Source organism: Triticum aestivum, chromosome 6D (assembly GCF_018294505.1).
Source record: "Triticum aestivum cultivar Chinese Spring chromosome 6D, IWGSC CS RefSeq v2.1, whole genome shotgun sequence".
Lineage (NCBI taxonomy): Eukaryota > Viridiplantae > Streptophyta > Magnoliopsida > Poales > Poaceae > Triticum > Triticum aestivum.
Genome location: NC_057811.1, coordinates 373,851,506 through 373,864,994, shown reverse-complemented (window position 1 = coordinate 373,864,994; position 13,489 = coordinate 373,851,506). Strand labels below are relative to the sequence as shown.

Genomic DNA, 13,489 nt, shown 5'->3' with positions numbered 1-13,489 from the left:
TCATGAGATTATAAGCGTTCATAAGACCACAAAAGCAAATCACTTGGAGATTAAGTTCAGGACGAAGAACACGGACATGAGAGGACAAGTACTAAGAGCATGAACTAGCTAATAACTCCTGTTGCTCTCTCTCTCTAGTAAAATAGCATAGAACATGTATAGATCTCCTGATTCATCATATTGGGGCATGCAGATGAACCTGTCTCCTAATCGTGGGCTGCGCTTCTGATTGCTCCCCACTAGTACTTCTCTGCGATCCTTCACAATTTTGCTCCAGTCTTTCACTATGAAGCGTTCCTCGGTTGTAGAAATCCTGAATGCACTCTTGTGCAATGTAGGATGTCTTGGCCGTAAGCTAACCATTGACATGTGACCTTTAGTACCGATCCACTGAGGCACAACTGTCATCGAGAGTCCCTGTTGAAGAACATCGTATAGTAACATACTTAGCAATGAAGTTTAGCTTGAAAAATAATGTATGCAAAAGATGCACTGAGGACAAATAGTAAAAATCTTACCATCTTTCCTAAATAGATGTGACCGTAGTTCAATACAAACACTATTGGTCGCACATTTTGAGTACTAAGATTTTTAAGTCCAGGAAAATAACTTCTCTTGATAGCATCAAGATCCTCAAGCCATGAAACATAATGACTTATCTCCTCGCAGTTTAGTTCAGCCCCGGCACAGTGGACGGTCCTGTCTACCAAGCGTCGGACATGTTTGCTTGAATGGAAATTGTAATGCCCCGAGACCGATGCTCCAGATGCCTTCCATATATTTCGTGTTCGCTGTGTGTTTTATTTTGTTTGTTGCATTCATCATGTCATCATGAGCATTGCATCGCATGTTTTCAAAAAAAACTTGCACCCGTTGATAGTTGCCGCTTCTTCCTCGTCTCTGTTGACCTTTCTCAAGACCGACTGTTCTTTTGTTATCCGGCCATTTGAACCTCTCTGCACAATGCATCGACCCCTTGCCCGTGTCCGAAAACTTCCCCGAACCCGAACCAGACTATCGTTACCGTTGGGTCCGGATCATCCCCTAACATCTATAAAACATCTCCGTTTTCATTATTGGACTCCACAGCCTATTTTTTCGACCGTTCGATTTTGATCGGAGGGTCCGTTTTGCCTTAAGCTAGTCCACCTAGCTATTTAAAGAGCCTAACCCTAGTTTTTAGGAGGCTTGTCCCATCCACTAAATCCCCTCACCCGCCGCCAGCCATCCACCCACTCGCCTCCCACCCTGGGATCCTCCCAGATCCATCCCGAGCCAACCCGCAGCCTTGCTCCCAGCCTCCCGCAAGCAGAGGCCCCGCGAACCTCTCGCTCCCCCGTGCTCGCTGCTCCTCCCGATCCAACGTGCCTTCCGGCGACCACGACCACGACCAGGCCAAGCCTAGCCGTCCCTTGCCTCCCCCTCGTCGTCACTCTCAATCCCGGTGCTAAACTCTCCTCGTTTCCCTGTGTTCTTCAGGCAGGAGCAGCAGTAGACCGTGGCACCACCACCGGAGCTCGACGCTGCCGGGAATCACCTTCTTTCGCCGGAGATCACGTCCTTGTCCTGGATCCGGTCAGTTCTGCCGTCCCATAGCGCGCCCTTATCCTTCCTTCGGTCTCCTCCTCCACTCACATCTCATCCCCTCTCTCGGTTCTCTTTGTAGCGCTGCAGCCTTCTGCCTGTGCGTCGTGCGCGAGAACCGAGAAGGCTCCAGCGCCATGGACTTCCCCCACCTCTGCCCGAGCGCCTCCAGGACCTCGTCTGCCCCCGCCGCATCGCCGAATCCGGCCACCAGCACCCTCCAGCGCCGCCGCTTCCTTCCTCCTGCTGCTCGATCCCCTGTTTCACGAACGAGGAGACGAGCGCCTCACCCGCGTTGACCCCGTCCTCGACCGCGCCAGTATGGCCAGCCTCCTGGGCCGCAAGCACGCCCGAAGCCTAGATCTGCGCCGCTTGGGCCTCCTCCTCTCCAGTCGGGCCTTGGCCCAGGGTGAGCAGCCCCCAGCCTCTCCTTTGCACTATCGGGCTAGCCAGATTCGGCCCGCGTACGTTTTTTTCCCAAATCTGTGATTTTGCTAATTATCCAGGGAATTGCAGTTTTGAAAAGAAACCCTCCATGTTCATGCATTTAATATCCCATCAACCGTGCATCGGATTAAAATGATTCAAACATGTAAAATGCTTAGAATTTCATCTAGTTTCATAATTTGCCATTTTCATCCATGTTTGAAATGTTTAAATTGCTGTTTGTTTAAATTAGCTCGAATGCCATGTTAAAATGATTTATTTCATAGCTTAATAACCGTAACTCAGAATTTAATAAACTTTATATGTAAATGGGGTAGAAAAATGCATAGATTAACTTGGTGCACTTTATTTTGCTGTTTAAAAACATTAAAATGATGTTATGGAAGAACAGTACCAAATCTAAAATATGCATATGAGGATTTTCCGGAATTGTCGTTTGTTATTTCCTGCCTCATTTAAACTTGCCTAAATAGGTAGTTTTGTTATGCTTCACCTTTTGCCATGTTTAAAAACATTTCATATTGATGAGTAGCATAAGCAAGAGCGAACTAAATAATTGATGTGTTGTTTTGTCAATACGTAACTCGTTGCATATTGAGCTCCACTTAATTTGTAGTATTGGTTGTTGCATTTTACCATGCCATGCCTCGTTAAATCGGACATGCATCATACTTGTTTGTGCGTCATGCCATGTGTATGTGGTGGTTGTTTACTATGTTGTTTGTTTCTTTCTGGGTTGCTTCTCTCGTTACCTTCGGTTTCGTTCCGAAGTTGTGAGGATTCGTTTGACTACATCCGTTTGTCTTCTTCATGGACTCGTTCTTCTTCCTAGAGGGATTTCAGGCAACATGATCATACCCTCGAAATCACTTCTATCTTTGCTTGCTAGTTGTTCGCTCTATTGCTTTGCCGCGCTACCTACCACTTGTTATATCATGCCTCCCATATTGCCATGTCAAGCCTCTAACCCACCTTTCCTAGCAAACCATTGTTTGGCTATGTTATCGCTTTTGCTCAGCCCCTCTTATAGCGTTGCTAGTTGCAGGTGAAGATGAAGGTTGTTCCATGTTGGAACATGGATATGTTGGGATATCACAATATCTCTTATTTAATTAATGCATTTATATACTTGGTAAAGGGTGGAAGGCTCGGCCTTATGCCTAGTGTTTTGTTCCACTCTTGCCGCCCTAGTTTCTGTCATACCGGTGTTATGTTCCTTGATTTTGCGTCCCTTAGGCGGTTGGGTGATTTATGGGACCCCCTTGACTGTTCGCTTTGAATAAAACTCCTCCAGCAAGGCCCAACCTTGGTTTTACCATTTGCCTATCACCTATTTCTTTTCCCTTGGGAGTCGCGCTCCTGAGGGTCATCTTTATTTTAACCCCCCCCCCCCCCGGGCCAGTGCTAGTCCGAACTGAGTAGACTGCAGGGCCCCCTCGTGGAAACTCGAGGTCTGGTTTTACTCGTAGGATGTCTCATCCGGTGTTGCCCTGAGAACGAGATATGTGCAGCTCCTATCGGGATTGTCGGCACATCGAGCGGCTTTGCTGGTCTTGTTTTACCATTGTCGAAATGTCTTGTAAACCGGGATTCCAAGACTGATCGGATCTTCCTGGGAGAAGGAATATCCTTCGTTGACCATGAGAACTTATAATGGGCTATGTTGGGACACCCCTGCAGGGTATAAACTTTTGAGAGTCGTGCCCGCGGTTATGTGGCAGATGGGAATTTGTTAATGTCCGGTTGTTGAGAACTTGACACTTGACTTAATTAAGATACATCAACCGTGTGTGTACCCGTGATGGTCTCTTTTCGGCGGAGTCCGGGAAGTGAACACAGTTTTTGGGTTATGTTTGACGTAAGTAGGAGTTCAGGATCACTTCTTGATCATTCCTAGCTTCACGACCGTTCCGTTGCTCCTCTTCTCGCTCTGATTTGCGTATGTTAGCCACCATATATGCTTAGTGCTTGCTGCAGCTCCACCTCATTACCCCATCCTTTCCTATAAGCTTAAATAGTCTTGATCTCGCGGGTGTGAGATTGCTGAGTCCTCGTGACTCACAGATACTTCCAAAACAGTTGCAGGTGCCGATGATACCAGTGCAGGTGACGCAACTGAGCTCAAGTGGGAATTCGACGAGGAACTTGGTCGTTACTATATTTCGTTTCCTGATGATCAGTAGTGGAGCCCAGTTGGGACGATCGGAGATCTAGCATTTGGGGTTGTCTTCTTTTATTTTGGTTCCGTAGTCGGACCTATGTGTGTACTCTGATTGATGTATGATTTATTTATGTATTGTGTGAAGTGGCGATTGTAAGCCAACTCTTTATCCCATTCTTGTTCATTACATGGGATTGTGTGAAGATGACCCTTCTTGCGACAAAACCACAATGCGGTTATGCCTCTAAGTCGTGCCTCGACACGTGGGAGATATAGCCGCATCGTGGGCGTTACAAGTTGGTAATCAGAGCCATCCCCGACTTATCAGCCCCCTTCTTGATCGAATCGCTGGCGTTGTTGAGTCTAGAACAAAATGGTTTGAGTCTTAGGATTATATATATCGGAGAGTAGGATTCTTTTTACTTCTCAGTCCCTTCGTCGCTCTGGTGAGGTCTCCTGACGTAGATGTTTTGATTTTCCTCTCCTCAAATTTCACTAAAAAAATTTAGGATCACACGGGTATCTTGGAATTGTTCCGATGGTTTTGTGACGAGAACATTGTTCTTGGTGCGTCCTGACATTTAGGGGTTGTGGCAGTGTCCCGGGGAGTTGAGCTCCGAGGTGTTGTCGTCACAATTTTATCGTTGCAGTTCTGGAATACCTGAGTTTCGCTGACATCGAAAATCTCTTTTATGCAGTTGTTGGTGAGATCACCTCGACGCCACCCAGTACTGGGGCGGGAGTTCGGGAGTATTGCCATAACTCGTATAACGGATGCTTTTCGAAGGTTGAGGTACACGATTTCCGAAGCTTTCTTGGTTATGTGTTGAAGGATGGATACAACTTGATCTTGGTATTGTTAGTTTGGGTGAGATATATTGCGTCCCCTGTATCCCCAACACCAGATTGCATAACCAGAAAATCTCGGGAGTTTATAAGTGGGAATTCAAGTATCTCGTAGGATATCTTTCCAACACACACATGATACGATATGGGATCTATCATATGTTTGTTTCCGGCTTATTCTACGAGCCAATCCTTTGTTTTGTTTTAATTTGAGGTATTCGAGTTGCTTCAATGCCAAGTGTTGATTCCATACCTTCCCTAAGCGGTGTTCCCATATTTCTATGTGGATACTAAGCCTTCTTGATCATCGAGATTCTCATGCCAATTCTCTTCCAACCGACGTTCTTCTCTTCAAGTGGATCTGATCATTTCAACATTCACGAGATCAATTCTCAGTTCTTTGCAACGGTGTTTATTCCATCTGCCCCAAGTTGCCTTTGTTTTCCCGCCCTCCCACCCTCTTTCTTCAAGGACTCCGATTTCTTAATCATGTATCCATCTTATGGATGTGAAGTCTCTCCATCCTTTTTCGTCAATGTTCTTATCCGGTGATTCTCAGGAAGATACTAACAGAGCTTCAAGTTCATCATTCTCTTTTCTTCTTCGATGGACTCAATTCAAGCTTTCGGTGCTGATCATATTCCTTTTCTCATTTCAAATGTTTTCTCATGCCGGTGTATCTCTTAATCATTCACCTCTCGCTTTCCATGTGTTCCGGAGTGTTGAAGATATCTCAGGAGATTCGTGTTTTCATTCAAGATCCGTTCAAGCTATTTCGAGGTTGTTATCTCATTCAAGCCATTTAATTCAACCGGCGCAATCTCTCTTTTAAATTGTTCAACGGTGTTTCTCTTGAGTGGGCCCTAACCCACAGGTCTTTTCCCAGGATCTTACCTAATTCTTTCCGGAGTTATTCTCAAATTCATTGCAAAGTTTGACGTAAGAATGATTTATCATCAGTCAAATGTCTTTCTCCAAGATCTTTCAAATTCTTTTCATCGTTGGTTCAGCCTTTCTAATTTTCATTCCAGAGTGCCTAAAAATTCATGGTGGTGTTTCTCGTCATCATTCTCAAAATTTGAAGAACGAAGAAGAATTTCTCTTGAATCTTGTCCATTCTCTTGAAGATGCATGGTTCTAGTTTGATGCCATCCTCTCATAATTGTTTTCGATTGTGAGAATTCTTTTCACCCATCCGGAGCATTTCAGGAGTCTTTTCAGTTTGATTCTCCGGAGCCCATCATCTCAGAATTATTCATTCCAGCTTTCAGCTCTCGTTCTCCAAAAATCTTACCGGTGCATCGTTCAAATATACTCTAAACAGTTCATGATCTCTGCGTTCTGATGTATCTAAATTCTCTGAAGTATCTTCGTTTTTTATAATTCTTACCGGTGATTCATCCCTTTACTTCTTTCATTTCCAATTCTTACGGTGGTTTGTTCAAGAGTTCTCTTTCTTGTTTATCATATTAATTCATTCGTTGTTCCCAAATCCCATCGGTGGTTCCATCAAGACCCTATTCAAGTTTGTGCTATATCTATCTTAATCCTTTCTACGAGAATAAGTAGTATAGCAAATCCGTTGCTTGTCATCAATCTAAATTGGTGAAGGATACGCGTAATGTAATTCTTATTCTTGTTTCCTCCAAGTGATTAATTCCTTCTTCCAGAGTTTGTTCATGATATCAAATTCTCGGTTCCAAGTTGTTCATCTTTTCTTTCCGTAGCTCGAAGTTATTTCAATTATATCATTTCAAAGCTTCATCTAATCATTGCAAGGATTCTCCCGGAGTTCTTTTCAACTTTCCCTTTCGTTTGATCATTCTTTTATTACCGGAGTTCTTCATGGAGGCTCTACATGGTGGTTCATCAAGGATTCCTTTCATTCTTCAATTGTTCTTCAAGATTTCTCTCGGAGTCAAGATCCGTCAAGCTATACTCTAAAATAAACATGGTGCTCAACACATGTTTTGTTTTGAGGAGTTCAAGCATTCTTCATCTTGCATTCCGAAGTGCAATTCTTTCTACCTTATCTCTTGAGATGGTGTTATGTCATTCTTGAAAATTTCCGTTCGCGGTTCATGTCGTCAAGAATGAGATATTTTAAATCCACCAATCTCTTTGTTGGAGTTATCTCAGTATAGATTTCACTTAAAGCCTTCTCGAAGGAATGTTGCTAATTGTGGTGTCTATCAATGATCCAAGTTTTCTCCTATCCTCTCGGCGAGAGAAGTTTTCATCTCTTCGTTGATCTCAAGCAAGCAATTGTTTCCGTTAGTGGCGGGTTGTCACCTCATAATTTTTAGATGTGTTCCATAAGCCCACAACAAGCTTGTTCTTTTCATTGTTGATTTCCCAACAACTCCCTTATAACCTTCTTGGAAAGATGCTTTCCAAGCTCATTTGTGGCAGAAGTTGTCATTTTCTTCTCCATTCTTTATTCCAAGGATCTATCTTCTATTATTTATTTCTTCCAGAGGCATTGTGATGTTGCTCTCTTCACTCATCTTCTCGGTTTGTGAGGACCGTGTTCTTTTCGTGCTTATCCATTTCCAACCAGAGTGTCGTGCCCTCTTTTCAAGTTCTTCCCATTCTGTCAAGTTTTGCCTACCTTCTCAACCGGAGTGTTGTCTGAAATCTTTCTTACCCCTTGTGCCATTTTTCAATAGTTCCGGAGGTAGTTTGTTGTTGATTTCATCAAGTATCATCCCATCTTCTCAAGTTCATGTTAATTCCTTCCATTTTCAGTCGGAGTGCTGTCCAGATTATATCATTCTTATTCCTTCTTTATCTTGTTTTAACTGGAGTGTTGTGTCTATCATTCCTCTTCTAACCGGAGTCTCATCCAAGTGCTTTCTTTTTGCCAAGTTCATATTCTATGCCTTCCATTTCCAACCGGAGTGTTATCGTAATTGATCATTATCGTTCCTTGTACATCTCATTTCAACCGGAGTGCTTGCATGTACTTCTCGTCCATTGTTCTCGTCATTCATAGCTTTGCAAACTCCAAGGTTCACATGGAGTTCCTTGTTTCTCTTTTCTACCGGTGTGCTTTCATATTCCTTCTGATCCGTTAAGCTCTTGTTTCATGTCCTTCAACCTACAAGGTTCCCGTAATGTTCCTTGTTCCCCTTTTCTAACGGATTGTTTTCAACTTTGTTCATCTTCGTTGTATTCTATCTTTTAATTCGCTCAATCTCTCAAGGTTCGTGGTTTCACTCGTTTGTCAACGAAGCAACTTTGTTTTACCTCTCCCCCTTCCATTTTTCTCCGGTGCCATCCTAGATCTAGGGACGAGATCCTCTCATAGTGGTGGAGTGTTGTAACGCCCCGAGACTGATGCTCCAGACGCCTTCCATATATTTCGTGTTCGCCGTGTGTTTTATTTTTTTTGTTGCATTCATCATGTCATCATGAGCATTGCATCACATGTTCTCAAAAAAAACTTGCACCCGTTGATAGTTGCCGCTTCTTCCTCGTCTCTGTTGACCTTTATCAAGACCGATTGTTCTTTTGTTGTCCGGCCATTTGAACCTCTCTGCACAGTGCATCGACCCCTCGCCCGTGTCCGAAAACTTCCCCGAACCCGAACCGGACTATCGTTACCATTGGGTCCGGATCATCCCCTAACATCTATAAAACATCTCCGTTTTGTTTATTGGACTCCACAGCCTATTTTTTCAACCGTTCAATTTTGATCGGAGGGTCCGTTTTGCCTTAAGCTAGTCCACCTAGCTATTTAAACAGCCTAAACCTAGTTTTTAGGAGGCTTGTCCCATCCACCAAATCCCCTCACCCGCCGCCAGCCATCCACCCACTCGCCTCCCACCTTGGGATCCTCCCAGATCCATCCCGAGCCAACCCGCAGCCTTGCTCCCAGCCTCCCGCAAGCAGAGGCCCCGCGAACCTCTCGCTCCCTCGTGCTCGCCGCTATTCCCGATCCAACGTGCCTTCCGGCGACCACGACCACGACTAGGCCAAGCCTCGGCGTCCCTTGCCTCCCCCTCGTCGTCCCTCTCTCTCCCGGTGCTAAACTCTCCTCGTTTCCCTGTGTTCTTCACGCAGGAGCAGCAGTAGACCGTGGCACCACCACCGGAGCTCGCCACTGTCGGGAATCACCTTCTTTCGCCGGAGATCGCGTCCTTGTCCTGGATCCGGTCAGTTCTGCCGTCCCACAGCGCGCCCTTATCCTTCCTTCGGTCTCCTCCTCCACTCAGATCTCATCCCCTCTCTCAGTTCTCTTTGTAGCGCTGCAGCCTTCTGCCTGTGCGTCGTGCGCGAGAACCGAGAAGGCTCCAGCGCCATGGACTTCCCCCACCTCTGCCCGAGCGCCTCCAGGACCTTGTCTGCCCCCGCCGCATCGCCGAATCCGGCCACCAGCACCCTCCAGCGCCGCCGCTTCCTTCCTCCTGCTGCTTGATCCCCTATTTCATGAACGAGGAGACGAGCGCCTCGCCCGCGTTGACCCCGTCCTCGACCGCGCCAGCATGGCCAGCCTCCTGGGCCGCAAGCACGCCCGAAGCCCAGATCTGCGTCGCTTGGGCCTCCTCCTCTCCAGCCGGGCCTTGGCCCAGGGTGAGCAGCCCCCAGCCTCTCCTTTGCACTATCGGGCTAGCCAGATTCGGCCCGCGTACGTTTTTTCCCAAATCTGCGATTTTGCTAATTATCCAGGGAATTGCAGTTTTACAGAGAAACCCTCCATGTTCATGCATTTAATATCTCATCAACCGTGCATCGGATTAAAATGATTCAAACATGTAAAATGCTTAGAATTTCATCTAGTTTCATAATTTTCCACTTTCATCCATGTTTGAAATGTTTAAATTGCAGTTTGTTTAAATTTGCTCGAATGCCATGTTAAAATGATTTATTTCATAGCTTAATAACCGTAACTCGGAATTTAATAAACTTTATATGTAAATTGGGTAGAAAAATGCATAGATTAACTTGGTGCACTTTATTTTGCTGTTTAACAACATTAAAATTGTGTTATGGCAGAACAGTACCAACTCTAAAATATGCATATGAGAATTTCCGGAATTGTCGTTTGTTATATCCGGCCTCATTTAAACTTGCCAAAATAGGTAGTTTTGTTATGCTTCACCTTTTGCCATGTTTAAAAACATTTCATATTGATGAGTAGCATAAGCAAGAGCGAACTAAATAATTGATGTGCTGTTTTGTCAATACGCAACTCGTTGCATATTGAGCTCCACTTAATTTGTAGTATTGGTTGTTGCATTTTACCATGCCATGCCTCATTAAATCGGGCATGCATCATACTTGCTTATGCGTCATGCCATGTGTATGTGGTGGTTGTTTACTATGTTGTTTGTTTCTTTCCGGGTTGCTTCTCTCGTTACCTTCGGTTTCGTTCCGAAGTTGTGAGGATTCATTTGACTACATCCGTTTGTCTTCTTCATGGACTCGTTCTTCTTCCTAGAGGGATTTCAGGCAAGATGATCATACCCTCGAAATCACTTCTATCTTTGCTTGCTAGTTGTTCGCTTTATTGCTTTGCCGCGCTACCTACCACTTGTTATATCATGCCTCCCATATTGCCATGTCAAGCCTCTAACCCACCTTTCCTAGCAAACCGTTGTTTGGCTATGTTATCGCTTTTGCTCAGCCCCTCTTATAGCGTTGCTAGTTGCAGGTGAAGATGAAGTTTGTTCCATGTTGGAACATGGATATGTTGGGATATCACAATATCTCTTATTTAATTAATGCATCTATATACTTGGTAAAGGGTGGAAGGCTCGGCCTTATGCCTAGTGTTTTGTTCCACTCTTGCCGCCCTAGTTTCCGTCATACCGGTGTTATGTTCCTTGATTTTGCGTCCCTTACACGGTTGGGTGATTTATGGGACCCCCTTGACAGTTCGCTTTGAATAAAACTCCTCCAGCAAGGCCCAACCTTGGTTTTACCATTTGCCTATCACCTATTTCTTTTCCCTTGGGAGTCGCGCTCCCGAAGGTCATCTTTATTTTAACCCCCCCCCCCCCGGCCAGTGCTTCTCTAAGTGCTAGTCCGAACTGAGTAGACTGCGGGGCCCCCTCGTGGAAACTCGAGGTCTGGTTTTACTCGTAGGATGTCTCATCCAGTGTTGCCCTGAGAATGAGATATGTGCAGCTCCTATCGGGATTGTCGGCACATTGGGCGGCTTTGCTGGTCTTGTTTTACCATTGTCGAAATGTCTTGTAAACCGGGATTCCGAGACTGATCGGGCTTCCCGGGAGAAGGAATATCCTTCGTTGACCGTGAGAGCTTATAATGGGCTAAGTTGGGACACCCCTGCAGGGTATAAACTTTCGAGAGCCGTGCCCGCGGTTATGTGGCAGATGGGAATTTTTTAATGTCCGGTTGTAGAGAACTTGACACTTGACTTAATTAAAATACATCAACCGTGTGTGTAGCCGTGATGGTCTCTTTTCGGCGGAGTCCGGGAAGTGAACACGGTTTTTAGGTTATGTTTGACGTAAGTAGGAGTTCAGGATCACTTCTTGATCATTGCTAGCTTCACGACCGTTCCGTTGCTCCTCTTCTCGCTCTTATTTGCGTATGTTAGCCACCATATATGCTTAGTGCTTGCTGCAGCTCTACCTCATTACCCCATCCTTTCCAATAAGCTTAAATAGTCTTGATCTCGCGGGTGTGAGATTGCTGAGTCCTCGTGACTCACAGATAGTTCCAAAACAGTTGCAGGTGCCGATGATACCAGTGCAGGTGACGCAACTGATCTCAAGTGGGAGTTCGACGAGGAACTTGGTTGTTACTATGTTTCGTTTCCTGATGATCAGTAGTGGAGCCCAGTTGGGACGATCGGGGATCTAGCATTTGGGGTTGTGTTCTTTTATTTTGGTTCCGTAGTCGGACCTATGTGTGTACTCTGATTGATGTATGATTTATTTATGTATTGTGTGAAGTGGCAATTGTAAGCCAACTCTGTATCCCATTCTTGTTCATTACATGGGATTGTGTGAAGATGACCCTTCTTGCGACAAAACCACAATGCAGTTATGCCTCTAAGTCGTGCCTCGACACGTGGGAGATATAGCCGCATCGTGGGCGTTACAGAAATAAGCTGTCAACAGAAATTAGTTGTCAACTATTTTTGAATAAACAATATCGAAGACATAAATATGGTTGAGAAACTCACATAATGGTAGAACTGGAGGCGTCTGCACATCCACCCAGATGTCTCTATTACCTTCAGTATCATCTTTCGGACGAATATCAAAGGTGATAACCATATCAGGCTCAAATGCATAAGCCTTGCATAGTGCTTGCCAAGTTTTGCATTCAAAATAGGTGTAGGTGTCTGCATTGTATAATTTGACGTCGAAGGTATAACCATGCTCGGTCTTCAAGTAAACTCTCTTTACCTCCATAGTATTCATGTGATTGAAACCTATCTTATCCAAGAAAAAAATTCTTGCATGGCAGGGGATACGCTAGTAGAATAGTAAAAAATTGAAAGTGCGTTATATCGACTAGAGGGGGGTGAATAGGCGATTTTTATAAATTCTTCACTGAGGAATTTGTGGGTGAGGAAATTCCTTAGCGAAGAACTACTTGCAACGGAATAAGTACTCAAAAGTATGCATAGCAGAACACAAGCATAGTCATCATGATGAAATGAAAAAAAGCACAGAGTACAGAAAGCGTAAACACAGGATAACACAGGATGAACACAAACAGACTGAGGAAATTGAGAAAGTCTTCAGTCAAATTCTTCAAACACAGATATGAACAATTTGCACAACACAGCAATGAGGAAATGAAAGAGTTGAGGAAATAGAACCAGTTGGCTTGGTGAAGACAATGATTTGGTAGACCAGTTCCAACTGTTGTCTCGGTTGTACGTCTGGTTGGAGCGGCTAGGTATTTAAACCTGAGGACACCCAGTCCCGGACACACAGTCCTCACCGTATTCTCCTTGAACTAAGGTCACACAGACCTCGTCCAATCACTCGTGGTAAGTCTTCAGGTGACTTCCAAACCTTCACAAACTCGGTCACTCGGCGATCCACAGTTTCCTCTTGGATGCTCTAGACCATGACGCCTAACCGTCTGGAAGAAGCACAGTCTTCAAAGGTAACAAGCGTCGGATCCACGCAGGATCAATCTCTTCAGTGATGCTCAATCACTTTGGGTTTGTAGGTGTTTGGGTTTGGGGTTTTTCCTCACTTGATGATTTTCGCTCAAAGTCCTCGGAGGATGGGATGCTCTCAAATGACAAGTGTCAGTTTCTCTCGGAGCAGCCAACCAGCTAGTGGTTGTAGGGGCGGCTATTTATAGCCTAGGGAGCAGCCCGCATGATAAGACATAAATGCCCTTCAATGATATGACCGTTAGGTGGGTAGATATTTTGGGACAGCTGGCGCATAGCACAGCAACGGTCGGAAATTTGAGGTTCAAATTCCTCAGGGCTATCATGTTCCTCACTGT

At 45.0% G+C, this 13,489-nt stretch overlaps 1 protein-coding gene across 1 annotated transcript in view; it reads left to right on the top strand.

Moving 5' to 3' along the window:
* Positions 1–13,489, top strand: part of LOC123142616 (protein NRT1/ PTR FAMILY 8.3-like) — a 125,044-nt gene that overhangs the window by 95,355 nt on the left and 16,200 nt on the right. The gene's annotated exons all lie outside the window — the stretch shown is intronic.